We start from the raw sequence: 27433 nt of genomic DNA on the forward strand, positions 1-27433 counted from the left end.
CTTTGTCTTGAATCCCTGGAGGGTATTATCCCCTATGACAGACTCTGGAAGAGGGTTCCAGTTTTCTATCACTCTCTGGGTGAAGAAGAACTTCCTTACATTTGTACGGAATCTGTCCCCTTTTAACTTTAGAGAGTGCCCTCTCCTTCTCTCTACCTTGGAGAGGATGAACAACCTGTCCTTATCTACTAAGTCTATTCCCTTCATTATCTTGACTGTTTCGATCATGTCTCCTCTCAGTCTCCTCTTTTCAAGGGAGAAGAGGCCCAGTTTCTCCAGTCTCTCACTATACGGCAACTCCTCCAGCCACTTAACCATTTTAGTCGCTCTTCTCTGGACCCTTTCGAGTAGTACCTTGTCCTTCTTCATGTAAGGCGACCAGTACTCCAGGTGAGGGTGAACCATGGCTCGGTACAGCAGCATTATAATCTTCTCCGATCTGTTTGTGATCCCCTTCTTTATCATTCCTAGCATTCTGTTCGCCCTTTTCGCTGCCACCGCACATTGTACAGACGCCTTCATCGACTTGTCGATCATAACTCCTGTCTCTTTCCTTGGAGGTCTCTCCAAGTACCGCCCCGGACATCCTGTATTCATGTATGAGATTTTTGTTACCTACATGCATTACTTTACACTTATCCATGTTGAACCTCATCTGCCATGTTGATGCCCATTCCTCGAGCATGATTATGTCACGTTGAAGATCTTCGCAATTCCCTCGTATCTTCACTACTCTGAATAACTTCGTATCGTCCGCAAATTTAATCACCTCACTCGTTGTACCAATGTCCAGATCATTTATAAAGATGTAGAAGAGCATGGGTCCAAGCATTGAGCCCTGCGGAACTCCACTGGTGATGCTCTTACAGTCCGAGTATTGTCCATTTACCCCCACTTTCTGTTTCCTATGCTCCAGCCAGTTTTTAATCCACATGAGTATTTCACCCTCGATTCCATGGCTCGCAATTTTCCAAAGTAATCGTTCATGCGGAACCTTGTCAAATGCCTTCTGAAAATCCAGATATGCAATGACAACTGGGTCGTCCTTGTCTATCTGTCTGTTTACTCCCTCAAAGAAGTGCAGCAAGTTCATCAAACACGATCTGCCTTTGCTAAAACCGTGCTGACTGGTCCTCATCAGCCCATGTCCATCAAGGTGATTAATTATGCAGGCCTTTATCAGCGTCTCTGTAGTTACCCGGATATCCTCTCGAACCTTTCTTGAAGATCGGCGTAACATTCGCTACCTTATAGTCTTCCGGAATCTTTCGCGATTTGATCGACTGATTGGCTATTAGTTTAAGCAGTTCAGCTATGGTTCCTTTCAGTTCCTTGATGACCCTTGGATGGATGTCATCCGGTCCCGGGGATTTATCGCTCTTAAGTCTATCAATCTGCCTACACACCTCCTCTAGACTGACCGTCAATCCTGTCAGCTTTCCGTCTTCATTTCCAGCATATAGCCTGATGGGTTCCGGTATGCTGTGTACATCTTCTTCGGTAAATACAGACGCAAAAAATGTGTTCAGTTTGTTGGCAATTGCTTTGTCCTCCTTTAGCGCTCCCTTTATTCCATGGTCATCCAACGGTCCCACCGCTTCTTTCGCGGGTCATTTCCCCTTAATATATCAAAAGAATGGCTTGAAGTTCTTCTCCTCCTTGGCTATTTTTTCCTCATAGTCTCTTTTGGCCCCTTTTACCATTTAATGGCACCTGCGTTGATGTTGTTTGTGCTTGTTCCAGTTTTCCAGTGGTTGCCGTAAAAGTGGTCACTGATTGTGTGTCAATCATGCAATGGCACCATTTTGAGAACTGCGCCTCTGACAAAGGTAGATGCTGGAAATGTAGACTAGGGTTTTCAAGACTTACATTTATGGCGCCCACTTTTGATACGAATCGCACCGCCAGAGATGCATGCCATTAGCTAACACCACCTCCAGCATTAGCCACACCTACAGTGGCATTAGGTACCGGTAGGCACCTCTAGAGACATGACTCCAGAGCCAATGTTTTAGGCACTTGTAGTTACCTTGTAATTTCTCTTTAATCCACTTTTAAACAGCATTTTGTACTTAACTTAAGTGCCGATAGGGTGCCTACAGGCGCCTACATTGAGGCGCTGGTTATAGAATATGGGCATAAGGGGCTGATTCTATAAGTGGCACATAGATTGAGGACTCTTAGCCGAGTTTCACACAGAACTTAAAATTGATTAATGAACTTAATTGGCGTGGTAATTATCCACACCATTAAAAGCTCATTTAAAAACAATTAAGAGTTCCGTGTGGAACTAAGAGAAGCATCTACCTTAAAGGCACCTGCCTGAAAACTGAGTCTAGTTAGGGGACAGAGAATAGGTGCGGTATGACTTAGGTACTGGTAAATTAGGCCAAGAAAACCCTAGCCTAATATACAAGTGCCTAGCATTATGACACCTACCGGAGCCTAAATCGAGTTAGGCAGTGGTAAGTGTGATTCTGTAAATAGTACCTAGTGGTTGATTGATAACATCGAGCAGCACCTTTGAGATAGGCGCTGCTAAGTGCTATTTATGCAATCAGCCCCTAAGTGCCATGCAGAAAGTATACATTTGAGATCTAATGAGGATTTACTTGAAAGACTAACTTTATGGCCGAAACAGGCCTTGGAGTCCATCATTGCCAGTTGGATTTCCCAAAGAATATATCTGAGATTAATCTCCATGCGATATCTGTTTTTCTCTTTCCGAGGGGCCATTTCATTTCATATCATTGAAAGAAAAAGTATCAAAAAAAGTGTGGAATAACTTAAAGGTTTCTTGGCTCCACATTATTCTTGTCTTGGTTAGGCTGAGAACTTTTCAGCAACCCCTCGTATTATTCTTCTATCCTATTGGATTACCGTATTTTCACGCATATAACGCACGCGTTATACACGATTTTACAAACCGAGCATAACCTTGTGCGTTATATGCGTGAGCGCGTTGTACAATTTTTTTTTTTTACATAGTCCCCCCCCCGACATCCGATTCATCCCCCAGCCCTGAAAGCCTGATGCCCCACCCTGAAGGACCGCTCGCACCCCCCACCCTGAAGGACCGCTCGCACCCCCCCCCCGAAGTCCGATTCATCCCCCAGCCCCCTCCCCGCACGAAGAAGCAGCCTACCGTTGGTTCCCGATGCCAGTGAGCCCTGCTGCTTCCTTTGCCGGTGGTCCTGCCCCTTCTCTGAGCCCTGCGCTGCTTCCTCTGCCGCGGTCCCGCCGTTTCTCTGACGTCAGAGAAAGGGTGGGACTTCGGCAGAGGAAGCAGCGCAGGGCTCAGAGAAGGGGCGGGACCACCGGCAAAGGAAGCAGCAGGGCTCACTGGCATCGGGAACCAACGGTAGGCTGCTTCTCCGTGCGGGAGGGGGGGGCTGGGGGATGAATCGGATGTCGGGGGGGGTGCGAGCGGACCTTCAGGGTGGGGGTGCGAGCGGTCCCTCAGGGTGGGAGTACGAGCAGTCCTTCAGGGTGGGGGGGCAGCGGTCCTTCGGGGTGGGGCATCAGGCTTTCAGGGTGGGGACAGTACTTCAAGGAGGACAGGCAGACCTTTAAGAGGGGACAGGACTTCAAGGGGGAACAGTACTTCAAGGGGGACAGGCAGACCTTCAAGGGGGGACAGGACTTCAAGGGGGGACAGTACTTCAAGGGGGACAGGCAGACCTTTAAGGGGGGACAGGCAGAGTCGGGGCAGAGGGCAGGGCGGTGAGAGGAGAGTCGGGACGTCAAGGCAGGAGCAGGGCCACGATTCGGGGCAGAGCTGCGAGAGGAGAGTCGGGAGCAGCATGCGCAGTATACGCGTGTGCGCGCTATATATTAATTTGTTTACATAAATTTCAGTTTCCCGCGCGCTATACCCATGTACGCGTTTTACACGGGTGCGCGGTATATGCGTGAAAATACGGTAAGTGGAGTTTTTTTCTGGCTATATTTTTGTCTGTAAACTTGTATCAAAAAAACTTGTACTGTAACTATTGCAAATTGTAACCAGTTAACCTGTGACCCATTCTAGGCTCTTTGGGGAGAATGGGACAGAAAATGAATTAAACAAACAAATAAATATTATTGTAGCAACACTGACAGCAAATACCATTTAAACAATAAACAAAGCACAATCAGCATGTGCTATTTTATTTCATGTTCAGGCCCTGTTCTCTAGAATTTTATGCCTTTAACCTTATGTATCAAATCATCTTTTTCCAAAATTTACGGAAAAGCTTAACACATTTCTATTCATCAAGCCCTGTGATGTGCAATGGGTTTACAGTAGGGGTGTCCAACCTGCGGCCCAAGGGCCGCATGCGGCCCCGTGAAGTATTTTGTGCGGCCCCGGTCGAGGGTGATACAGTGTTTTCCTCTGCTGCCCCCGGGTGTTTACCGTCTTGCCGGCTCCCTCCTCTGTCTTGCTGCAGCATTTGCATGTTTGTGTGGCCCTAGAAACATTTTTTTTGGTCAATGCGGCCCAGGGAAGCCAAAAGGTTAGACACCCCTGGTTTACAGCATCACAGGGCCTTGGTCAGAATCTGGTATCTATGCTCTGTTCCTTCTGTATTTCTCTTTTTCTATTTTTGATTGGTATTCTTTTCTACTAACTTATTATGTACACCTCCTTGTTATTCACTAAGGAAAGGCAGTAGAAAAAGTTGAATAAATTACAAACCTCCCTAATATGGCAGATAAAGTTCCACTCTGGGTTTCACACCAGGGTTTGAGCATGGCTGAGCCATCCTGTGTTAGGAAGATAAGTGGAGAGTTTGGATAGGCTATAGTAATAAGGATCCATCCACCGATTGGTGGATTGTGTGTGGGGGGGAGTCAGTCAAGGAAGGGCTTAAAAGGGGGAGCAAGCTGAGTTTGGATGGGCTGGGTTTTACTTTGCCAGCAAGCCTGGGTGGAGTGTGTGGATATTCCCTTGACGCTAGCCCTTAGAGTGGTGTGGTAACGGGGTATTGCACTTAAAATGAGTAGGGGAAAGGGATTTTGTTGTTGTTGTTGTGGCGGCTGGTGGGGGTTGAAGGGGTTATTCCCCATTATTCAGTGTGGAATACCAAAGTGAGTCAGTATGGGAAGAGCCTTGTGATAGAGTTTTGGAATAGTTTATGTGCGGTACTACCATGAACTTGGGGGACCGGGATGGCTCAGTGGTATTGCGGATCATGCCTGAGGTCTGTGATAATTTGTCATGATTAGTTCGTTACCATCTGCCCTTGGAATTAAGTGTTATAATAAGTAATTGGAAAAATTTATGTAAACTTACTAAAGTTGCAACAGATTGTTCCACATGCTTTAGTCTGGAGTTATTTATTTATTGTTATCTTTATTTATTGTTATCTTCGTAAATGACCTGGAAGAAGAAACGACCAGTGCTATCATCAAGTTTGCAGATGACACAAAACTATGCCGAGCAATCAGGTCACAAAAAGACAGCGAAGAACTCCAGAGAGATTTGAAGCAACTTGAGAGATGGGCAGAAAATAGGCAGATGAGTTTTAATGTAGAAAAATGCAAAGTGATGCACCTGGGCAGTAAAAACAAGGAGCATGGGTACAAACTGTTAGGTATAACATTGGGGAAGAGCGAACAAGAAAAAGACCTGGGAGTACTGATAGATAGAACCCTGAAGCCATCGGCTCAATGTGCGGCGGCGGCAAAGAAAGCTAACAGGATGTTAGGCATGATAAAGAAAGGAATCACGAGTAGATCAAGGGAGGTCATAATGCCGCTTTATAGAGCAATGGTCAGACCACACCTGGAATACTGTGTCCAACACTGGTCTCCATACCTGAAGAAGGATATAACACTACTGGAGAGGGTGCAGAGGAGAGCGACGAAGCTAGTAAAAGGTATGGAGAACTTGAGCTACAAAGATCGCCTCAGAAAACTAGGACTATTCACCCTTGAGAAGAGAAGACTGAGAGGGGATCTGATAGAGACTTTTAAATTGCTAAAAGGGATCGACATAATGGAGCAAGCTCACTCACCAGCAGGGGGAAAGGATGGTGAACAAGAAACAGCGTTATTCACATTGGCAAATGTAACCCAGTCTCGGACCAGAGGCCATGGCCTAAAGCTGAGAGGGGACATGGCCAGGACAAACGTCAGAAAGTTCTGCTTCACACAGCGAGTAGTGAACGCCTGGAACTCTCTCCCGAAAGAGCTGGTGGAGGAAACCACCATTCTAGGATTTAAGGGAAAATTGGACGCACACCTTCCTGCAGAAGACATTGAGGGATACGAGTGACCATTGTATTCGCCAGGGTGTGCGGATCGCCGGACTAGATGGACCCCAGGTCTGATCCGGTGCAGGCATTTCTTATGTTCTTATGTTCTTATGTTATAATAAATAGTGGGCTTTTGGAAGAGAATGCAAACGCCTATGTTAGGTACAATAATAGTAATAGCTAATGAAGAATAGGACAGAGAATGAAGGTGACTGGGTTTTACAGTTAATGAAGAGTTATATATAATAGCAAATGATAACTGTTTACGAGGAGAATAAGGTGGTGTAGTTAATGCTGCGTGCATAGGTATAGTAACAGACGCTGGCATAGTGAGGATGGGAGGCGCCCAGAGCGGTGACAGCCCCCTCTCCTTCCCCTGTACTTGCTTAGTTTCCCTGGCGAAAGCAGCATCTCCAACTTGCTGCCCACGCTAGCATCAACTCTTCCTGTGATGTCACTTCCTACTCGTGGGACCCGGAAATAACATCAGAGGGAAGCACCGAAGCTGGCCCGAGCAGCAAGTTGGAACTGCTGCTTGCGTCGGCAAAGAGCTAGAGGTACAGTGGGGGGAGGGGAGGGAGGAAGTCAAGGCAAGCACACGGCAGGGAAGGCGTGGGAAGGAGCAGGGGAGTGAAGAGGAGGACAGGTGCCAGCATTAGAGAATGACACGGGGAAAAAATCTGTCCCCGTCCCCGGCCCAACATCCTCTGCACCGCCCCGTCACCGCCATTCCATTCACCGCCCCGTCACCGTCACTGCCATCCCTTTCACCGCCCCGTCACCGCCACTGCCATCCCATTCACCGCCCCGTCACCGTCCCCGCAGCATCCATATAAGCCTTAGTACTCTAATATTTAGCGTATTCCATTCTTATAAATCAAAGTTCCTGCTGCTGAACTAGAGAAAGAGATGTTCAGCTGGCAGGGCTTTGTTTATAAATTTTTATTAACACAACTAATATACCACCATAATGTTTCCGACAGAGGACAAGTATGCAATAAATGCATTTTGCTGTTTCAATGCCAGTGCTCAGCAGAACAACAGACAGCAATATGGACATTCACCTTATGTAGTACTTTTTTAATATATAAAAATAGGCAAAATTAGTTGCTGTTTTATCATTATATTTTCTTGCCATTATAGTATTCTTCATTGATCATTTTTCTTTTTAAATTCAAAACAAATTCAACCTATCATGTGTCCCAGCATGAATTCATGTTTCACTCAATTGGCTGTTTCAAGGGAATTAACCCTCCAACTTCCATTTGCAAAAATACCCAATGTTGTTCCTTCTATGAGCAATATTTAAATTATGAGGAACAACATTGGGTATTTTTGCTGAATTGTGTGACACCATTTGGGCTGAACATGAAGATTGAAAATGCCTGGTTAGCCCTGGACAGATGATTTGAACAGCCAGGAGCCTGTCCTGGCCATTTAAATCATTTTGAATATCTAGTCCAATGATAACAGAATTAGGGTGATTATAGAAACATAGAACTTTGTTGATCACTAAAAACAGTGGAGACTAAGGGTCTATCAAGCTCAGCATCCTGTCTTTGACACTGGCCAGTCTTGGTCTTTGGAACTGCCCATTGTGTCAGAAGCAATAGGGATTAAGTGACTTGCCCAGGGTCACAAGGAGTGTAGTGTAGCTCTAACCACTGGATTTAGAAGTTGGCTTCTTTTGGGATCTTTAACTCATCATCGCTAGGACTCGAATCTGAGTCCGTGGCACCTAACATAGAATGGAATTAGTATGGCAAAGTAATGAAGAATGGTCCAGCAGCCCCCACCCTCCCTCCACCTCACCTTATATTCGTTCCGAGTTTGCCGGCTTCCTTTTTCCCTAGCCGCACGCGTTCAAAAAGCCGTGCATTTAGCCAGCTCCCTCCCTCCACCTCACCTTAAATTTCGAGTTTTCCGGCTTCCTTTTTTCCGAGCCGCACGTGTTCAAAAATCCGTGCACGCGCGGCTGCGCGAGTCAATCAAACTTCTCCTCTCCTGCAACTTCCTGTTTCCGGTTGCGTCAGAGGAGAAGATTGATTGACTCGCGCAGCCGCGCGTGCACGGATTTTTGAACACGTGCGGCTCGGAAAAAAGGAAGCCGGAAAACTCGAAATTTAAGGTGAGGTGGAGGGAGGGAGCTGGCTAAATGCTACGGGCGGGCGGGCGGTGGCTGCGGGGACCGCGCGATCCTTGATACCTCACTGCGGAGACAAGACCATTCACCGCCCCGTGGGCGGTGAATGGCCTTGTCCCCGTCGCCGCAGCGACTGCTAGTTTTCTTCCCCGTTTTCGGCGGGTGACCTGCGGCTAAAATGCGGTGGCCGCGGATAAACCGCCACCGTGTCATTCTCTAGCCAGCATCCCCACCAAGAAGGCCCCCGGGGCAGTCCACCCCTTGGCCCCCCCTTACTATGCCTCTGGTAACAGCATCACATTAACATGCACAAACAAACCTTTCTGTATTTTAACTGAATGGAATAACCCTGGTAATGTCCCAACAGTTAATAAACAGATTTTTGCAGTTAACAAGCTTTCATTTTGACAATTAATGTATGATAACTGCAAAATCTTATCACATTTTAAGGGCCTCACAAAAAAACAAAGTTAAATAGAAGATATATATATGTTTTAAACCTACCTCTGGGGGTATAGTTCTCAGATAGGACATGCTGTGTCTATCTTGGTCTCTCTTGGAGAGGTGGTAGGTGATCTTTTTCCTCTCCTGCCCTGTTTTTTTTCTCCAGTTAGTCCTCTGAATATAAAAAGCAGCATGTCATGATATCACTGAAATGAAGAAAAAGAGAATATGTTATTATGTGCAATGGATATCAAAATGAAAAAAAAAGTCACAGTGAAAATATTAAACAAAAGTGCACACAGTACATAGATCATTGCATCCAACGGGGCAATCAAGGTCACTTCACATTAAACCTTATTATATGTAACTTCTATTATAATTTCTCACCTAGTTATGCAAAGGTCCCTTTAAGAGCCAGGAAGGAAACTGTAAGTTGGAATCCTTAACACTAGATAACTGAGAGGTAATTTTACTAAGGTACACTAAATTCTAAGATACCCCTAAGGATAAAATGGGCATCTTAGCATTTTTCACCTGCTAATCTTTAAGGGGTCCTTTTACAAAGGTGTGCTAGCGCATCTTAGCCCGCACTTAAAATTAGCATGCGCTAACATGTGCTAATGCGTCCATAGGATATAATGGACGCATTAGCACGCGTTAGCATTCAGAACACTAATTTTTAGCAAAAAAATGGGAAGGGTTAGTGGATCAATTGAAATCATATTTTTTCCTACATAGGCCCCTGATGCTAAGCACTGCCTGCCCATTACAAAATGGCACCTGCCATACAAATTCTCCTGGACAAATCCTTCACACCAGACTTCCTACCCCTCCCAACTCACTCAGTATCTTGAGTTACTCATCCAAGTTTCCAAGTTTTATTAAAATTTGTTATCCCACTTGTCAGATTTGTAAGCAGTTTTACAATTTAAAAAAATGGGGGGACATACAAACATTTGTCATGTGTTAGTAGATGGGTTCAGCCAAATTATAGCCCCCTTTTTTCAAGCTGAGTAACAGTTTTTTTTTAATCATAGACCGCTGCGGTAAAATCTCCAACACTCATAGAATTCCTATGAGCGTTGGAGATTTTACCGCAGCAGTCTACAATAAAAAAAAAAAAAAGCCTACAGGGGCATACAAGAAAAATGGTTGACTCAAATATAAGATGGGGGCTTAATATTCAAGTGCCCTGCCCTACCAGGTTCTGCACCCTGCCCCCTCACTCCCTGCCTGGCTCTGTACCCAGCCCCTCTCCCTCCCTACCCTCCCAGGCTCTTCACCATGTCCCCCCTCCTTCCTAGGCTCAGCACCCTGTCCTCCCTCCCTGCCCTTTCCCTTGTACCTCCTGTCTGCTGATATCCTGAATGCTGTTGTGCGTTCTGTATGATCTGTGTACCTGGAATCCCTGGTGGTCCAGAAGTGTAGTGGGCAGGAGCGAGCTTTCCGCACTCCTGCCCTGCTGCTGAGCCAGTGTCTGCCACGGGTTCTGACAGTTCAGCTGTATGCTGTGAGACTCATGAGAACTCTGGGCAGCCATTAGGAAGCTGCTCAGCGCTGGGCAGCAGCGTACAGCTGAACCGCCAGAACTCGAGGCAGCGACCAGCTCAGCAGTGAGGCAGGAGCAGTGTGGCGCAGTGGTTAAAGCACCCTGGGGAAGTCACTCAATCCCCCCAATGCCCCACTGGGACAGACATGGAAAAATGCTTGAGTGCCTGAATAAACTCATGTAAACCATTCTGAGCTCTCCTGGGAGAACGGTATAGAGCAGTGGTTCCCAAACCTGTCCTGGGGGACCCCCAGTCAGTCAGGTTTTCAAGATATCCCTAATGAATATGCATGAGAGAGATTTGCATACCTGTCACTTCCATTATATGCAAATCTCTCTCATGCATATTCATTAGGGATATCTTGAAAACCTGACTGGCTGGGGGGTCCCCCAGGACAGGTTTGGGAACCACTGGTATAGAGAATTGAATAAATAATAAAAATAAATAAAGAAGTCTTCCTAGAATCCATCATGCCCTTAATAAATGAGTCCTTACTATTGGGTGTGATTCTACAGTGTTGGAAATCCATGGCACTCAGACCACTTCTATATGAAACCTACCTTAGATCCAGACAAACCAAATAACTTCAGACCTGACTGAAATCTCCTGTTAATTTCCAAATCCTGGAAAAGGACTCCCTCTGTACCTACCAATCAGGTTTTAGGAAATATCATAACAGTCATATTAGACATCATAGATGACTGCTGGAAATTTCTTGATAAAGGGGATGATGTATTACTGATTCTTTTGGACCTAAGCGCTGTTTTGACACCATAGACCAGGGGTAGGGACCTCCGGTCCTCGAGAGCCGTATTCCAGTCGGGTTTTCAGGATTTCCCCAATGAATATGCATTGAAAGCAGTGCATGCAAATAGATCTCATGCATATTCATTGGGGAAATCCTGAAAACCCAACTGGAATACGGCTCTCGAGGACCGGAGTTCCCTACCCCTGCCATAGACCATTCCCTTCTCTTGTCAAGGCTGAAAGCACATTGGAATCCATGATGTTGCACTAGGCTGGCTCTCCTCCTTCCTAAGTGAAAGATCTCAGAGAGTACTACCAGGCCAGACCACATCTGAACAAAATCCACTTAAATATGGAGTGCCACAGGGTGTCTTACTATCTCCGCTACTTTTCAACATATATGTCAGACCAGTAATTGACATTGCAGAAAAACACCACATTCAAATCCATTTTTCGCTGATTATATCCAACTCTACCTCCCCTTCGAACCGAGCAAGTCAAGAAACTACAGCGCTGTTTATCCAAAATAAAGGATTGGATGACCATAAACAAACTACAATTAAATGCATCAACAATAGAACTCCTATGGGTTCACAAAGAAAACTGCAAGTACCCTTGTCCCTGTCTTTCTTGGGGAAATTATACCCTTACAGCCAAAGATAGCGTCCGCAGCCTGGAAGTACTACTGTACTCAAGTCTATTACTCACAGATCATGTCTCCCAAATAGTGTCAACCTCCTTTTACTACCTCCGCCAGCTGAGGAACATCTGTGCATACTTCTCAGAACCTGAATTTTCCCAGTTACTATACATTTTCGTGTTATCTCGTATGGACTACTGTAATGCATTACTAGTAGGCCTATCTGCCAAAAACCTATAACACCTCCAATGTGTCCAAATGCTGCAGTCCTACTATTAAAAAACTTGGGCATCCACATCACCCAAGCACTAGCATCGGTTCAATGGCTGCCTATTAAGAAGTGCTGTTTCTTCCAGAAAGAAAGACGGCTGTCCCTATCCCCTGGATGAGTCCTCAAAACATAATCAGCCCGCAGCCACGCCTACTTACACTTTATGTCCAAACTATGGAGTCTCATCCCCTCATCTATCAGAGATCTGGATAACCTATGGAACTTTAGGAAGGACATGAAAACCTTTCTCTTCACAAATCCAGCTCCATTTAAAGACCAAGCCTAAATGAACTCAGATAAACTCATCAACTAGGGCATATCCCTAAGCTCCTCACCAAAGCATCTATAGTTAATTAGGGTATCTTGGATATGACATGGGGAAAAAATTTGTCCCCCTCTCTGCCTCATCCCTACAAGCTCAGTCCCTGCATGCTCGGTGCCTGTCCCGTCTCTGTGAGCTCGCTCCGTTTCTCCACCATGTCCCCACAAACCATCTGATCCCATCCGCACAAGCCGCAAATAGTTATGATTTTATATTAAACTTATTTTATTAAAGTATAAAGAGAAACAATATTCTATACAATTGTCATTTTATAAACACAAATAATACAGAGCAAGGATCAATTAAACCCCTGTCTCCCCTCCCCTTCACAAATATCCCCTCCACTATTGAGAAAACTAAATAAGCCAAATTATTACAGAATGCTACACAGAAAAATCATGCTAACAGAATCCCACAGTCACACATGACAGGAATAGTGTTAGGTGAGTGCAACTAGGGCAACTGCCCCCTGGTCAGAGAGAGCCCTAAGCCAGCTGGAAGCTAAAGAATCATGGCCTGGGCTTTGCAGTCCCCAGTTATGTATAACACCAACTCTAGTAAGATACATATTTCAAATCTGATATATTCTAATCACAAAATAGAAAATTTATTTTTTTTAAATCTTTTATTATCTCGTCATTTTATTCTTCAAATCATGTTAGTCTCAGGTGTTAGTCTGTTTTCTTTTTTCTTCTCTTAACTCACTTGTCAGGGTCTCCTGCCCATTTGACATTTCTTCTTTCCCATGCCATCCATCTTCTATCTCTATGTATGTATTGCTCCCTATGTTCAGCATCTCCCTTCTCTATGTCTCTTAAATGTCCCTTTCTAGTATTTCTCCCTGCCTTCATCATCTCACCATTATATGATCCCCACCCCTGTGTACAGGAGTGGGGAAAGAGAAAGTGAGAGAGAGAAAAATCCATGGTGCATCTCTCCCACTTCCTCTACTGCCACATCCAACATTTCTCCCCCTCTCATATCCTGGATCACATGTAACATTTTTTTACCACTGCCCTCAAGACCCATGCCCAACATTTCTCCTTCTATCACCCCTCTCCAGCACCGTACCACACCTCTCCCTCCATTACTATGTCCAACATTCATTCCCTTCCATCCCCTTCAATCTATCCCTCTGTTCCCTCTCCACCACCATATCTAACATTTCTCCCTCTAATCCTTCTCTTCCCCATGTATCTCTAACTTACTCTCTTTCTATGCCCAGTTTTCCTCTTTCTTCCTTTCCACATGTGCACCATCTCTTTCCCTCTCACTCACACACTCATGCCCAACAATTCTCCCTTTCTATTCCCTCCCTTGTGTCCCAAGTTAGTGTCCCCTTCCTCCCTCCCTTGTGTCCCAAGTTCATGCCCCTCCCTTCCTTCTGTGTCCTGAGCCTATGCCACCCTCCCTGCCTTCCAGCCTTTGTCCCAAATCCGTGCCCCTCCAATGTCTCAACACATTCCTTCTCCCCTCCTTTCTCACTTTGTTCCACTTTGATAACTCCTCTCTCCCTTGTTTCCTTCAGGGCCGTCCAGCTGGGCTGCTCCTTCCTCCCTTCAGTGGCACTTGTTTGCAGTGGCTCTTGCACGCTGCACGTGGCTGACTCAGAAACCATCTCTCCAATGTCAGGAGAGATGGCCTCCGAGTCAGCCATGAGCAGTGTGCAAGAGTTGCTGCACATGTCCCTGCAAAGAACAAGTTTGGCTGAAGGCAGGAAAGAGCAGCACACCTGGAAGGAGGACTGTTGAGGTAACTGGGATCCCTGGCTGACCTGGAAGCCTTCAGAGTCGACTCTCAGAGTGGGGCATGCCGCTGGAGGGTAGGAAATAGGCCTGTTTATAAATGGGATCCCCGGTGGCGAATGACAATGGCTCCACATTGGGTATGGTGGGGGGAGAACTGTTGGACCCATTATAAGGAGAGAGGGGGGCTGCTGACTGGGAGGGGTGGGATGGAAGTCAACTCGTGGCAGATCCTTTACTGCGGGCAAGGCCATTCACCACTCCATGGAGCGGTGAATGGCCTTGTCCCCATACCTGTGGCAACCAGTTGATTTTTTTCCCCTGTTCCTGCGGGATACCTGTGGCTAGTCATGGGTAACAGTCACTGTGCCATTCTCTAGTTTATGTCTACTATAGCATGTACTGTATAGTTAATTAATGTATCTCAGCTGTTTATTCTACTATAGCATGCATTGTTATCTAGTGTATCGCAGATGTTCTCTATTTACCATAACTCAGTCTTTGGACCACTCACTTTCCAAATACGCCTTGTCCATAATTGCCTTGACTATACTGTGCATGTACTCCTGTAACCAAATTCTGGGCTCTTTTGGGAGTATGGCCTAAATAAATGAATTAATTAATGAATAAACGTATGTAGTTAAAGATATTTTAAGTTGCAAGTTTTATTAAAATTTGATATGATCACCTATCAAATTCCTAGGCGATGTATTTACAAAAGACAAACCAAACTGACAAACTGAAACAAAAAGAAGGAGTGGTGAACTACAATTATGATAGGATAGTAGAACATTAAAGGTGGGCACAATAGGTAAGAATTCCTCATTTGGTTTTCCCTTTGCAAAATCTTGGGATAATAATACTTATGGTGTTTCTACAGTTCCAGAAAATAGAAATTGCTTTATTTCTATGTGCAAAACAAACCTGACTTCCCTAGTTGCATTGTATTCACTGTATCGTTCATCTACAAGCTGGGTGCACAAAGGCACTTGGTTTAAGTATAATATCCAATGAATGTGGTTACGAAGACTGTCAGATTAATGTGGGATTAGGCACTGCATCACATACTGTTCAGGATGCTTTTGTTCTAACTTGATGAGCAGTAGATGCAAAAAGCTTCTACACAGCAATGTGGTATCTCAGCAAACAAAATGTATAAGAGCATTTTCAGAAACTCCGAAATAAAACCAATTTTGGAACAACGATAGTGATGCTACCGGGAGATCAGTGGTGGTCAGTCATGGTTCACTGATCTTATGTGATCTTCCTAGCTCTTGTTATGAACCCTAAAGAATAAAATCCTGATGCTGTTTGATCGGGTAAGGGAACATATTCCGAAACAAGATTAAACTGCTGAATGCTCAAATCGAGAAGGGAATTAACATTTAGTTTCCAGGTTCAGAGACGCAGAAAAATATGCAAGCTTCAATAAGAAAATGGTGTGAACAACTTGAAAAAGCTGCATAGAACAAGGCTTTTCTAAACTTGGATGACTGTATACTCCCACAAAATTATGTGCATGGAAAATATGTACTTTTATGTGATCTGCATAAGCATGCTCAGGGCCATCAGTGAGTCAGAGTTGCCATGTACGCATTTGAAGGGCAAGTCTATAAATTAAATACACATTTATATGCACATTATTCCCTTAATTATAAACTTGCATATGCACAATTTGATGCTTAGCAAGCAAAGTTGTTGCTCATGCAAGATATAAAACAGTGCTAGTTAAGCATGTAACTTAATTGCTGCTAATTGTAAATAATTGGATACAATTAATTGGTGCTAATTGGTACTCATTTTCAGTTAAGGGTACAAATGCCCATAGGGCTAGATTCACGAACCTGCCCGATCGGGCCCGATTCAGGCCAGATCCAGGCAGGTCCGATGAATTCAGAAAACTGCAATATACAGATGGGCCGATTGGAGGAACGCCCCCATCTGCCTGCCTGGATCGCTCTATAGCGATCCCAGCGCATGTGCAGACCATCTGTAGATGGTCTGCACATGCGTTGGAGCTCCTGGGCCGGCATAGTTTTTTTGTTTTTTTAAGAGCCTGTGGTTTTTACCCGCTTCGGGTTAAAACCATGGGCTTTCACTGGGGCAGGCAGGCAGTCGGGACAGGCAGGCAGGCGTGTTCGGGGCAGGCAGGCAAGCGCAATCGGAGCAGGCAGGCATGTTTGGGAAGGAGATCAGCCGGGGCTGGTGGTGAGAAGTACAACCCTGCTTTTAATCCGCAGGTTATAAACACAGGCTTGCAGCGGGGCATGGCCGAAGAGAGCAGGGCGGCATTGCAGAGGCAATGGAAGAAGAGAACAGGGCAGCATGGCTGAAGAGAGGAGAGCGGCATAGAGCTGGGATAGTTTCAGGGCTGTAGGGATGGGATTTCAGGCAGAGAGCAGGACAGTCGGATAGGTGGTGAGCGACTGGTCCCCAGCAGTCGCTTCTTTTGATCGGCCAGCCCAGTTGGTGTCCCTGAAGTTTTCTTTTGTGAATCACTTCCTTCCTACATTTGCATGCCATTCCCCCTCATTTGTATGCACAGATCGGATTGGGCAGGAATTGAATCGGGAGCAAAGTTAGTGAATGGGAGCGTGGTCGCAAAGCGATCGCAAACCGATCGGTACACGATCGGTTTGCTTTGTGAATCTAGCCCTTAGTCGGTGTTCTGCAAATTGAGTGTACCTTAAGAAGGATATGGCGATACTCGATAGGGTTCAGAGGAGAGTGACACGTTTGATAAAAGGTATGGAACACCTTTCATACACTGAAAGACTGGAGAAACTGGGGCTCTTTTCCCTGGAGAAGAGGAGAATTAGAGGGGATATGATAGAGACTTACAAGATCATGAAGGGCATAGAGAAAGTGGAGAGGAACAGATTCTTCAAACTTTCTAAAACTACAAGAACGAGAGGACATTCGGAAAAGTTGAAAGGGACAGATTCAAAACCAATGCTAGGAAGTTTTTCTTCACCCAATGGGTGGTGGACACCTGGAATGCGCTTCCAGAGGGCGTGATAGGACAGAGTACGGTATGTGACCAGCCAGATATTCTACCTGCTCAGGTCCCAGTTAGGACAGAGAAAAAAGTGGAAGAAAAGAAATCCTGGAGAGGAATTGGGAAGGGACAAGTAGTTACTGAACATAATAATAACACTGTCCACCGGGGGAGCCCAGGAGGCCCTTGGAACACTGCCAGGGCTGACAAAGCAGGGCGTTTCCCCAAGGTACTTAAACCTGTGTGTAAGAACAGAGAAGGAAGCCAGCTAGGGAGGAGGTTTAATCCTTTCCTCCCTAAAAAGTCTTCTCAGCCAAGCAGGAGCGATGGCCCCGTTCCAATGGAGGTGCTAGAGGAAGGTCAGGTTGAGGATCCTGTGTTCCCTGAAGAGCTGCCTATGGAATTGGAGGAAGGTTGGTCAGAATTTGCTCCTCAAGTCACTGAAGCAATGCAGGTGGACTTTGCCTCCATTTCCAAACAGTGAGTGTGATTTTGGATGCTGGACTGATTAGAGAATGTTTTTTCTTTTTGTGTTCTTGCTATTTTTCTTTTTACAAGCTTGGGAGTGATTAATGGGGAGAGGTTTTGCTGTTATCCTGGGTGGGAACTGTGAGAGTCAAACTAATGACTGTTTGTGTGCAAAACCTATCACTCCCTCGTTTTCCTGGCAATATATGGAACTAGCCAGAGGCTTGTAGAGACTGTGGCACTTCTGAGAGGTGAAGATAAATACCTAAGACTGTATTGTTGTTGTTTTTTTTGTGTGATTTTGAAAATTGCCTGCTTTTGTAGCAGCCAGTGTTTGGTTTGAGTTGGACTACAAACGCTGAGCACAGCTGAAGTGGCCTCAGTTCTGAAGGCAAGGCAAAGACTGGTTTGTATGCTGGCTTTGTACTATGTGAGTTGTTTCTCATTGTTGATGCAGCTGTTTGAACATTCTGACCAATGTAGCAGTCGTCTAGAGAAAACTACTTACCTGAATTCAGGAAGAATAAATATGTTTATGTTTTTTTTGAAGAAATAGATGATAATGACTTTGTGTTGTTTTTGATTCCATCTTGGAATCTGGTCCTGCAGGGTGGCTCCAGTCCGGGCCACATGTCTGGGTGCTATTAGTGAGAGGTGCCATTGTGATGAATATACAGAACTGTTTTGCATTACAGTGGGCCACAGGTATTATGGTTCAAGAAGGGATTGGACAATTTTTTGAAGGAAAAGGGGATAGAGGGGTATAGATGGTGACAGGTCAAATGCGCGCAAGACAATAGCACGCAGACAAAACCACGAAGACAACTCAGCGCAAAGACAATACCGCACAAAGACAATAGCGCGCGAGACAATTGAGCGCAAGGATAGCACTCACTTGTCTTGCGCTCAGTTGTCTGCGCCTCTTTGTCCGCGCGCAATTGTCTATGAACCGGTATAGATAGAGGACTACTACATAGGTCCTGGACCTGTTGGGCCGCCGCGCGAGCAGACTGCTGGGCACGATGGACCTCTGGTCTGACCCAGCAGAGGCACTTCTTATGTTATGTTCTTATAATCCATAGCATGCAACCGTGAGGAGGATGTGGGCCTGGGACAGGCATGGACTGTTAGGGGCATGCCTAGGGCTTATGTGCACAGGTTATAGAACACTATCAGTTATGTGTGCCTAACCGAGAGCAACTAGATGCAAGCAATAGCACAAGCCACTGAGGCAATGTAAGGGATCACAACTAAAATTAGATGTGTAACTGCAGATGTATACTAATATCCTATAATAGTGATTATGAACATAATTACTGATATAGAATTTGTGCTTAGCAGACCTCAACTAGAGGTCCTTTTACCAAACTGTGGTAAGTGCTTGTGTGCACATACCACACGTTAAAAAGGCTTACTGCAGGACATATGCTGGGATCCCACAGAAAATTTGCCTTTTTGTGCATATGTATGCATGATATTTTTTTCCTAGTTTACTTGAAGGGGGTGTGTTTGGGGGTGAAGAGTGGGTATAACAGTGCTAATCGGCATTTGAGGCATTGCTGTCTTCCGATTGATTAATGCGGGGTAAGTGTGTGGGTCCTTACTGTCTACAAAATAGCTGTCGGTAGGGGCTCACGTAGTATCTTTAATGGCTGCATGCCAAGGTTGAAATTAGCATATGTCATTAATTAAGAAAATGTGGGAAAGACATGTTAGTAGCACACTAAGGTCACTTTTGCAGCAGCTCTAGTAAAAGGACCCCATAGTATCCCACCTAATGTCCTAGTACCTAGCTTTAGGTGACTTGTATAGAATTGCCCCCTAGTCCCCAGATTTTATATTCAGTGACTTAACATTGCATGCACAGATCTGTGCGTAATCCAGATTTGTGCATGCAACTAAATTAACAAGCCAATCTATGCCAATAATTGTCAATTAACAAACAATTATTGGCACTAATTAGAATTTACATGCAGAACTTTCTAAGCATAGTCTATAAAGTAGTGCATATAAATTCTTGTGTGCAGAACTCAAAAGGGGGTGTGGCCAGGGAAAGGGCATGGCTGAGTCATGGGCATTCCTAAATGTAGGTGTTATAGAATAAGTCCAGTGTATGCACAATTTAAGCATAGGTATTTATGCAAGGTTTACATTAGCGTAAATGTCCACACCTACATTTTTGTCATGGGACAGGCGCTATGGGGCTCATGAACACATATCAAAACCCACCCAAGTCGGCACTTGCACAACCTAAAAGACAGGTAGTCCAAGTGCCGTAATCAAACTGACTTTCTGGACTTTTTATGCCTCTGAATGCCACTGTGCACCCAGAGCTGAAAGGGCGTATCTGGAGCAGTGGTTAGGGCAGTATGTGGGCAGGATGGGGGTTGACCTAGACTTAGTTGTCCTGCAGGGATAACACTTGTAACAAAAAAAAAGTTTTTCTTTGCTACTGAGAACTTAAGAAGTGTTCTTATTTAATTTAATGACGCTGATTTCAGATCTGTAAATGAAATTCAGCTAGCACATCAGGTTTCTGAGATACGCGTTACTGATTTTTTAGACACTTTACCATATCGGTACAAGCCAGGATGGTTGATGATCACAGAAAAAAAATATATTTTGGTGTCCTGCCTTAAAAGATTCCATTGCTTCAGCCTTGAACCCAACAATTCTTCTTTCTCCCTTGACAGTGACAAAGTCTCTAACCAGATCATTAAGATCTTCTTGAGTTAGCAGGTGAGGTTGTTTTTCATCCACTTCAGGTTCATACAACTCCACAGCAGCAGAGGCACATTCTTCATCTGAACTTTCGGCACATTGTGCTACAGATATGGAAAGAGGAATTGGAACTGGATTCTCAGAGTCATGAGAAACGGGTTTAATTACTGACGGGCAATCAGGATACACAATTTTTTTATTTATTCCTCTTTGTGAATCCAGCAATTTTTGTCATGCAACAATAACAGTTTGAGTGATGATTTGTTGGTATAGCGAAAGGCATCTTCTTCCGTTTCCAATTCAGCCACTGTGTTAATCCAGAATAGCAGACAGTGCAGCACACATAAGGTGCCCATGCATTATCTTGGTCACCAACTTTACAGCCAAAATAATGCTTGTATGCACTTTAAAGTCTGCTGGACAGATTCTTTCGCTGATCATGTGCGTTAAATTGTTCGCAGCCATAACAGAAATTATCAGGATGGTTAACACAACCTCATCTGTTCATAATAATTATAATATCTTAGACAAAAACAACAAAATATAAAAATTCCCAGGTAGAAAAAGCAGCACAATTACTTTTTAGTATAAACTTTCAAATTACTGGCATATGTGATTGATGAGCTGTCCTAAAATGCAATATTGTGTTACAGAAACAGTAAAATACCAACGCTTCACGGTAGCGATATTGAGAAAAACGATAAACACAAACTGACGCATAACTTAGGATGTGATAAGATGAAAACTGTTTTCAGATTTAGAGTCAGCATGTGGCCCTTGTTAAGGTACAGGTGATAGAACTCCAGTAGCAAAATGCTTGTTGACCAGTGTAATTGAATGCTTTACTAGACATCCTGGACAAAACTTAAACATTGTGAGTTAGACGATGTAAAAACAGGTATAAGTGCCAAAAAGGTATCCAAAGTGACCAGATAACCACTGCAGAGACAAAGTAAAGACCCCCTCCCAATGTTCACTGACCCCCCCCTCAAACCCCAACAAAGATCAGAATAAAAAAGTACATACCTGTCTCCAGAACATCAGCACCTGGTATAGGAAAGCCTTATAGAGCTGCACACAGGTGTCTTAAATAGCCTGGGGGGGTGGGGGGGGGGGGGCTAGTGAACCATAGAGAGGAGGATCCAGGCCCATAAGTCACTCTAACCACTACATTTATGGTGGAACATATAAGCCCACCAAAACCTACTCTACTGCCATATAGGTGTCACCTGCAGTCATAAGGGCTATTGGAGTTGTAGACAGGTGGATATAGTGGGTTTTGGGGGGCTCACCATGACCTATAAGGGAGTTCCTGTGAGATGTTTAACTTGCACCCTTTATATGAAGTTCACAGCAGTGCCCTGTAAGGTCCCCCACTGCTCTGTTGCCATGTCTGGGTGGCCAGGCCCCTCCCACATCCAAACAGTCTTGTTCTTGGCGTTTGGGACTTCAACAAAATTTTGGTCGAAAATGTGGTATAATGATAGATGTCCAAATAGAGGATTTTCAAAAAATGTATATATATTTCTAAATGTATGTTTTGAAAATGCCCCTCCATGTATGTCAACCTGTAACCCATTCTGAGCTTTTTGTGGAGAACAGGATAAAAACAAACTAAATAAATAAATACAATAGAGATGTTTAAATACCTACATGGCATAAATGAACATGAGGTGAGTCTCTTTCATTTGAAAGGAAGTTCTGAAATGAGAGGTCATAGGATGAAGTTAAGAGGTGATAGGCTCTGGAGTAATCTAAGGAAATACTTTTTACAGAAAGGGTAATAGATATATGAAATAGTCTCCTGGTACAGATGGTAGAGAATTTAAGTACAGGTACCTGAATTTAAGTAAGCATGGGACATGCTTGTAGGATCTTTTAGGGAGAAGAGAGATAGTGGATGCTGTAGATGGGTGGACTGGATGAGCCATTTGGCCTTTATCTGCCATCGTGTTTCTATTTGAGTTTCCCAGTAGTGTCCCTTCTTCTTTTCTTCCTCCTCTGTTGCCACCAGCCCCCCAAACTGGCAGCCCACCCCTGCCATATTCGTCCTGCCCCCAAACTGCCAGAGTTCCATTCCCTCCCTCTCCTTCCCCCCACCCGCTTGACCATGGAAGACTATCCCCCTTCTCAAAACCCAGTGAAAAGACTCCCAGGCCTACTATTCTTCCCTAGTGATCTAGAAGCCCTATGTTATGTTATGTAGTTGCAGATTGAGGCAAGAACAATTCCCATTCACTCCTGCCCATGCCCTCTCCATGGTGAAAATGACTACCAAAATTTCCAGTATACTTTGCTGGTGATTGTGTGCATGGGTAGAGATTAAACATGTGTACATATTGTATATGTAATATACAAGATGGGGGCTGAAAAGATCTTGGCCCTAAATTTTAAGTTTTTATTTTGCAACTGCAACTGAAAACAGTGTTATTTTATTTTGCAAAGTGCTAATTTGTAGAATCATAATGCTATGTTTTGATATTGTTTCAGATCATTGACTGAATCATATCAGCAAAAAGTGTGGAATTTTCAAGTGTGCCACTCCAAGCCATCGTGAAATTCCTATTCATGCAGCAGAAAACTCCAAAAGAAATCCATGAATGTATGAAGCAAACATGAGTAACAAATGCCCATCATACTCCACAGTGAAGAAGCGGTATGCAAACTTTCATTGTGGAGATTTTGAGACCAAAGATGCAGCAAGGTCTAGGAGGCCTCAAATGGTGTCAACTCCTGAAATTGTTGACCATGTCCATGACTTGATTTTGGCAGATCAGCAAATATTGGCTAAAACAATACAGAGACACTGTATCAAGGTAATGTGTTGTGTTTATAATCCATGAGAAGCTGGGTATGCAGAAGCTGTCAGCCAAGTGGATGCCCAAATGTTTTAATGCTGATGAGAAACATCATTGAGTGGACACTTCCAAGTTGATCTTGTAGTATTTTCAGCAAGCTAGTGTCAACCTTTTGGAATGACTATTTACTGTTGATGAACATGGTTACACCTCTATGATCCTGAGACATAACAACAGTCCATGCAATGGCAACAGTCAGGTTCTCCAAGGTCAAGAAAATTTAAGACCCCAAAGTCAGCAGGAAAGATAATAGCCACAGTGTTTTGGGATCAGGAAGATGTAATGGCTATCTTCCAAGGGCCAAACAGTTGATGCAGAATTCTACTGTAATTTGCTGTGTCAATTAAAGGAGACATTGATAAAAAAGAGAGGGAAGCTATGGAAAGGAGGATTGGGACTTGTATACTGCCTTTTTGGAGTTATACAACTACACTCAAAGTAATTTACATACCGTGTTTCCCTGAAAATAAGACACTGTCTTATATTAATTTTGGGCCCAAAATAAGCACTAGGTCTTATTTTCAGGGTAGGTATTATATTTTTCATGTACAATGATCATCTTTCTCTTCCTCCCCTACACCCCAATTCTTCCTATTTCCTTTCTCTCTCCCATATTGCAGCATCTACCCTCCCCTCTCACCTATCTCCTTGTGCAGTATCTTTCTTTCCCTTCCTCCCATCCCTTGTACAGAAGAACCTTTACAACTTCTATCCCTCCCTCCCATCCTTTGTGCAGCAGAACCCTTGCAGCTTCTATCCCTCCCTCCCATCACTCCCCGCTGTGCGCACCCCCCCAACACTTCCATCTCTCCCCTGCCAACCGCGAGACCAAAATACCTTGTAACAAATGGCAACATCGGCAGCAATCTAGACAGGCTGCTTCGTGGCTTTTTCCCACTGGGCGTTCCTCTGCCACACCACTGATGATATCATCAACATGGCACATGGAACGCCCCGACGAGAGAAGGCCTCAAAGCAGCCTTAGATTGCTGCTGACGTTGCCATTTGTTACAAGGTATTTTGGTCTTGCAGTTGACAGGTTAGAGATGGAAGGGTACGCGGGGGGGGGAGAGGAGGAGGGAGGCAGGGTGAGGAGAAGTACTGCTGCCAGCGACTAGGGCTTATTTTCAGGGATAGGGCTTATATTAAGACCTACCCCAAAAATCATGCTAGGGCTTATTTTCGGGGAAACACGGCATTTCAAGCATTTTCCCTACCTGTCCTGGCGGGCTCACAATCTATCTAATATACCTGGGGCAGTGGAGGAGTAAGTGACTTGCCTGGAGTCACAGGGAGCAGCATGAGGTTTGAACCCACAACCTCAGGGTGCTGAGACTATAGCTCTAATCACTATGCCACATTCTCCTCTGAAGGAGGTCTCTTTTTGCAAGACAATGCACCTGCTCATAAGGCTGGCAAAACGATGGATGTTTTGATGTAGCTGGGGTTTCAGTGCATAGACCCTACTCACCAGATCTTGCTCCATCTGAATATTTTCTGATTCTAAATCAGGGTATTTTTTGGAAGGGTTACTGAAACTTCAGACAGGATGTGCTAAGTGTGTTGAACTCAGGGGTGACAGGGGAAAATGCTTGAGTACTTGAATAAATTCATGTAAACCGTTCTGAGCTCCCTTGGAAGAACGGTATAGAAAACTGAATAGATAAATATGTGAAATGACTTGTAAGTTTCATGGCTCCATGTCATTACCTTCTTGGCTGGGATGAGAACTTTTCAGCATCCCCTCTTATAGGTGTGGGCATTTACATCAGCCATAGATAATGTAATGTAATGTAATGTAATGTAATGTAATTTATTTCTTATATACCGCTACATACAGGACTGATGTAAGTATTTATGCCTTCATGAACTCCTATTGTTGGTCATTTGCAGTAGCATTCTATAATGAAAGGTTTGTACCTATTTTTTCTTTATAGAATAGTCTTAAAATATGTGCCATATACTTCAGCTATATTGGAGACTATGATAGACTTGACCTCGCCAACTCAGTAATTTCCAAACTGATGCTCAAGTTTTATTGGGAAGTTTAGTTTTCAGATTGTTCACAATGATAACACTGGCAAAACATGACCCATGTTGGCTAAGGCCTAAACAGAAGAAATTTGACTTGGATCCAAATACAAGAAACTCAAAGATAAATTCAAATTTAAGATTTTTAAGTCTACAATTAAGTAGTTGAAATAATGGTATTCATGAACATACATATAAGACCGATGAAGATTTATGTGACTCATGAGGCTGAGCACCACATGTTGTGAAATGAAGCACCACCAAGGTTTTAAAAATATAAATCAATAAACCATTATAGCATGTGGAAGATTTTGACTGGAATATTTAAATCTGTGCATTTAAATTAACTAGGTGCTGGGCTATTTTTAGAAGTACTAGTAGCTGTGCCCCCACCTTTGAAACTAGGAAGACCCACATCAAATTGTTTTAGCTCAGATAGGGTAGAAGCATTTAGGAAATTTTTTAAAAGAATCTGAGCAGCAAAGGAACTTTGGATTAATTTCATACCCTATTTTTCTGTAGAAGTCCAAGGCAAGCTACAGTTCTAAATTTCATTTGGTTCTTCAAAGTCTGATTTTTCCACATTTTGACTATTGTAATTCCTTGCTAATGGGTGTTCCTAAAAATATTTGAGATCTTTACAGGTTGCTCAGAACTCTGTGGCAAGTTTAATTACTGGAACTTCTAGATTTGAACACATCACTCCTGTTGTTAAAGAATTGCACTGGTTGCCAATTGAATATCACATTCATTATAAATTGTTGCTACTTGTTTTTAAAACACTGATCGGTAGGAAATCTTCAGTTTTGATAAATTCCCTTTGTATTTATCGACCAACACGGAACTTACATTCCCTGAACAGTAATGCCCTGATGGTTCCTTCTATTCCTGTAATTCACTGCAAGGAATATGAGAACCCTGCCGGTTTAGACTGGCAGGGTCATAACATTAGTTGAGCCCAGGAAAAGAAGGAAAAAGGTAGGGGGGGAGCATGAGAAGAGTGAGGAGAAAAGGAATAGGGGTGGATGAGAGAGGGTTGTGGATTGGGTGAAAATAGTTGTTAGGAAAGAAAAGATAGTTGGATGAGAGATAGGGATTGGTTGGAAGGAACAAAAGGATGGAATGTTGAGGAAAAGAGTTTTTGGCGGCTTAATTCTGATGTGGGAGTTTGGTGTGGGAGATGGTGGATGTGAGGAAGGAGGGGTTGAATGAGTGTTTCCCTCCCTGTTTTGTGGCTAGGGTGGTTTGGTTATGATGTTGCAATGGGATAGGGTAGGGTGATAGTGGGGGGGGGGTGTCACAGTAGGTGGGGGGGAATGCATAAACATGGGGATATTGTTTGAATGTGGCTGGAACAGGAGTTAAAATGCATGTGATGGGGGAAATGAAAATGGATTACTCATGAGCGGCACCGCCATGAGTTAGGGTGTGTGTGACCTGATGATATTGTGGGTCATGCTCAGGATCTGCCTGAGGGGATGAGGTAGTTTCGTCATCGAATGGCTCATGGGGGAGAGGTGGGGAAAGAGGGGAGTCTGTTGTCCAGTCACATTGACAGTTGTAGAATGTTACGGATATAAGAATTATTTGTTGAACTGTTTAAAGTTGGGGTTATAAATAAATCTGTGGACAACATTTATTCCACTTAATCAGTGTATTGGGTTTCTTAGAGCAAATGTGATCAGAGTGTTGACTGAAAGTGACAAAGTGCAAATACTAATGTTAAGGAAATCTATATTTTATGTGCGAGGACCACAGTTATGGAACCAATTATCTGAGCAACTGCGAGGGCTTGGTGATGTTGACTGTTTCGGGATTTTGTTGAAAATGTTTTTGTTTCGGGAGGTATATCAATGCTGATTTCATAGGGTTTTATTATATATGTATATATATATATAATAAAACCCTAAGCGCACATGTGCGCTCCTACCAGCGTGATTTGTGATCCTTAGCTCCGTGGCAGGTAGGAGTGCACATGCACGCTTAGGGTTTTATTAGCTTAGGAGGAAATGCCCGGGGCCTCTGGAGCACAGAGGGGTAGCAGCGACAGAGGCGGCATGGACCGACCTGTAGCGGCGGAGGAGAACCAGTGGCACTGGTTGCAGGAGCAGGAACTCTGAGGGGGGTGGGACCGGGGAATTGCCGCAAGGTGACGGATAGCAGAGAAGGAGGAACAGCAGCAGTGTCACTGGTGGCAGGAGCAGGAACTCTGAGGGGAGTGGGACCGGGGAATTGCCACGAGGCAACAGGTGGCGG

At 44.2% G+C, this 27433-nt stretch overlaps 1 protein-coding gene across 4 annotated transcripts in view; it reads right to left on the bottom strand.

The window, feature by feature from the left end:
- Window positions 1-27433, bottom strand: part of SNTG1 (syntrophin gamma 1) — a 1000749-nt gene that overhangs the window by 576947 nt on the left and 396369 nt on the right. For all 4 annotated transcript variants that reach the window (XM_033934198.1, XM_033934202.1, XM_033934200.1 and 1 more), the window contains one exon: window positions 8887-9032. The gene's annotated coding sequence lies outside the window, so the exon portion shown is untranslated. The remainder of the gene's footprint in view (window positions 1-8886; window positions 9033-27433) is intronic.

Source organism: Geotrypetes seraphini, chromosome 2, assembly GCF_902459505.1.
Source record: "Geotrypetes seraphini chromosome 2, aGeoSer1.1, whole genome shotgun sequence".
NCBI classification, from domain to species: Eukaryota; Metazoa; Chordata; class Amphibia; order Gymnophiona; family Dermophiidae; genus Geotrypetes; species Geotrypetes seraphini.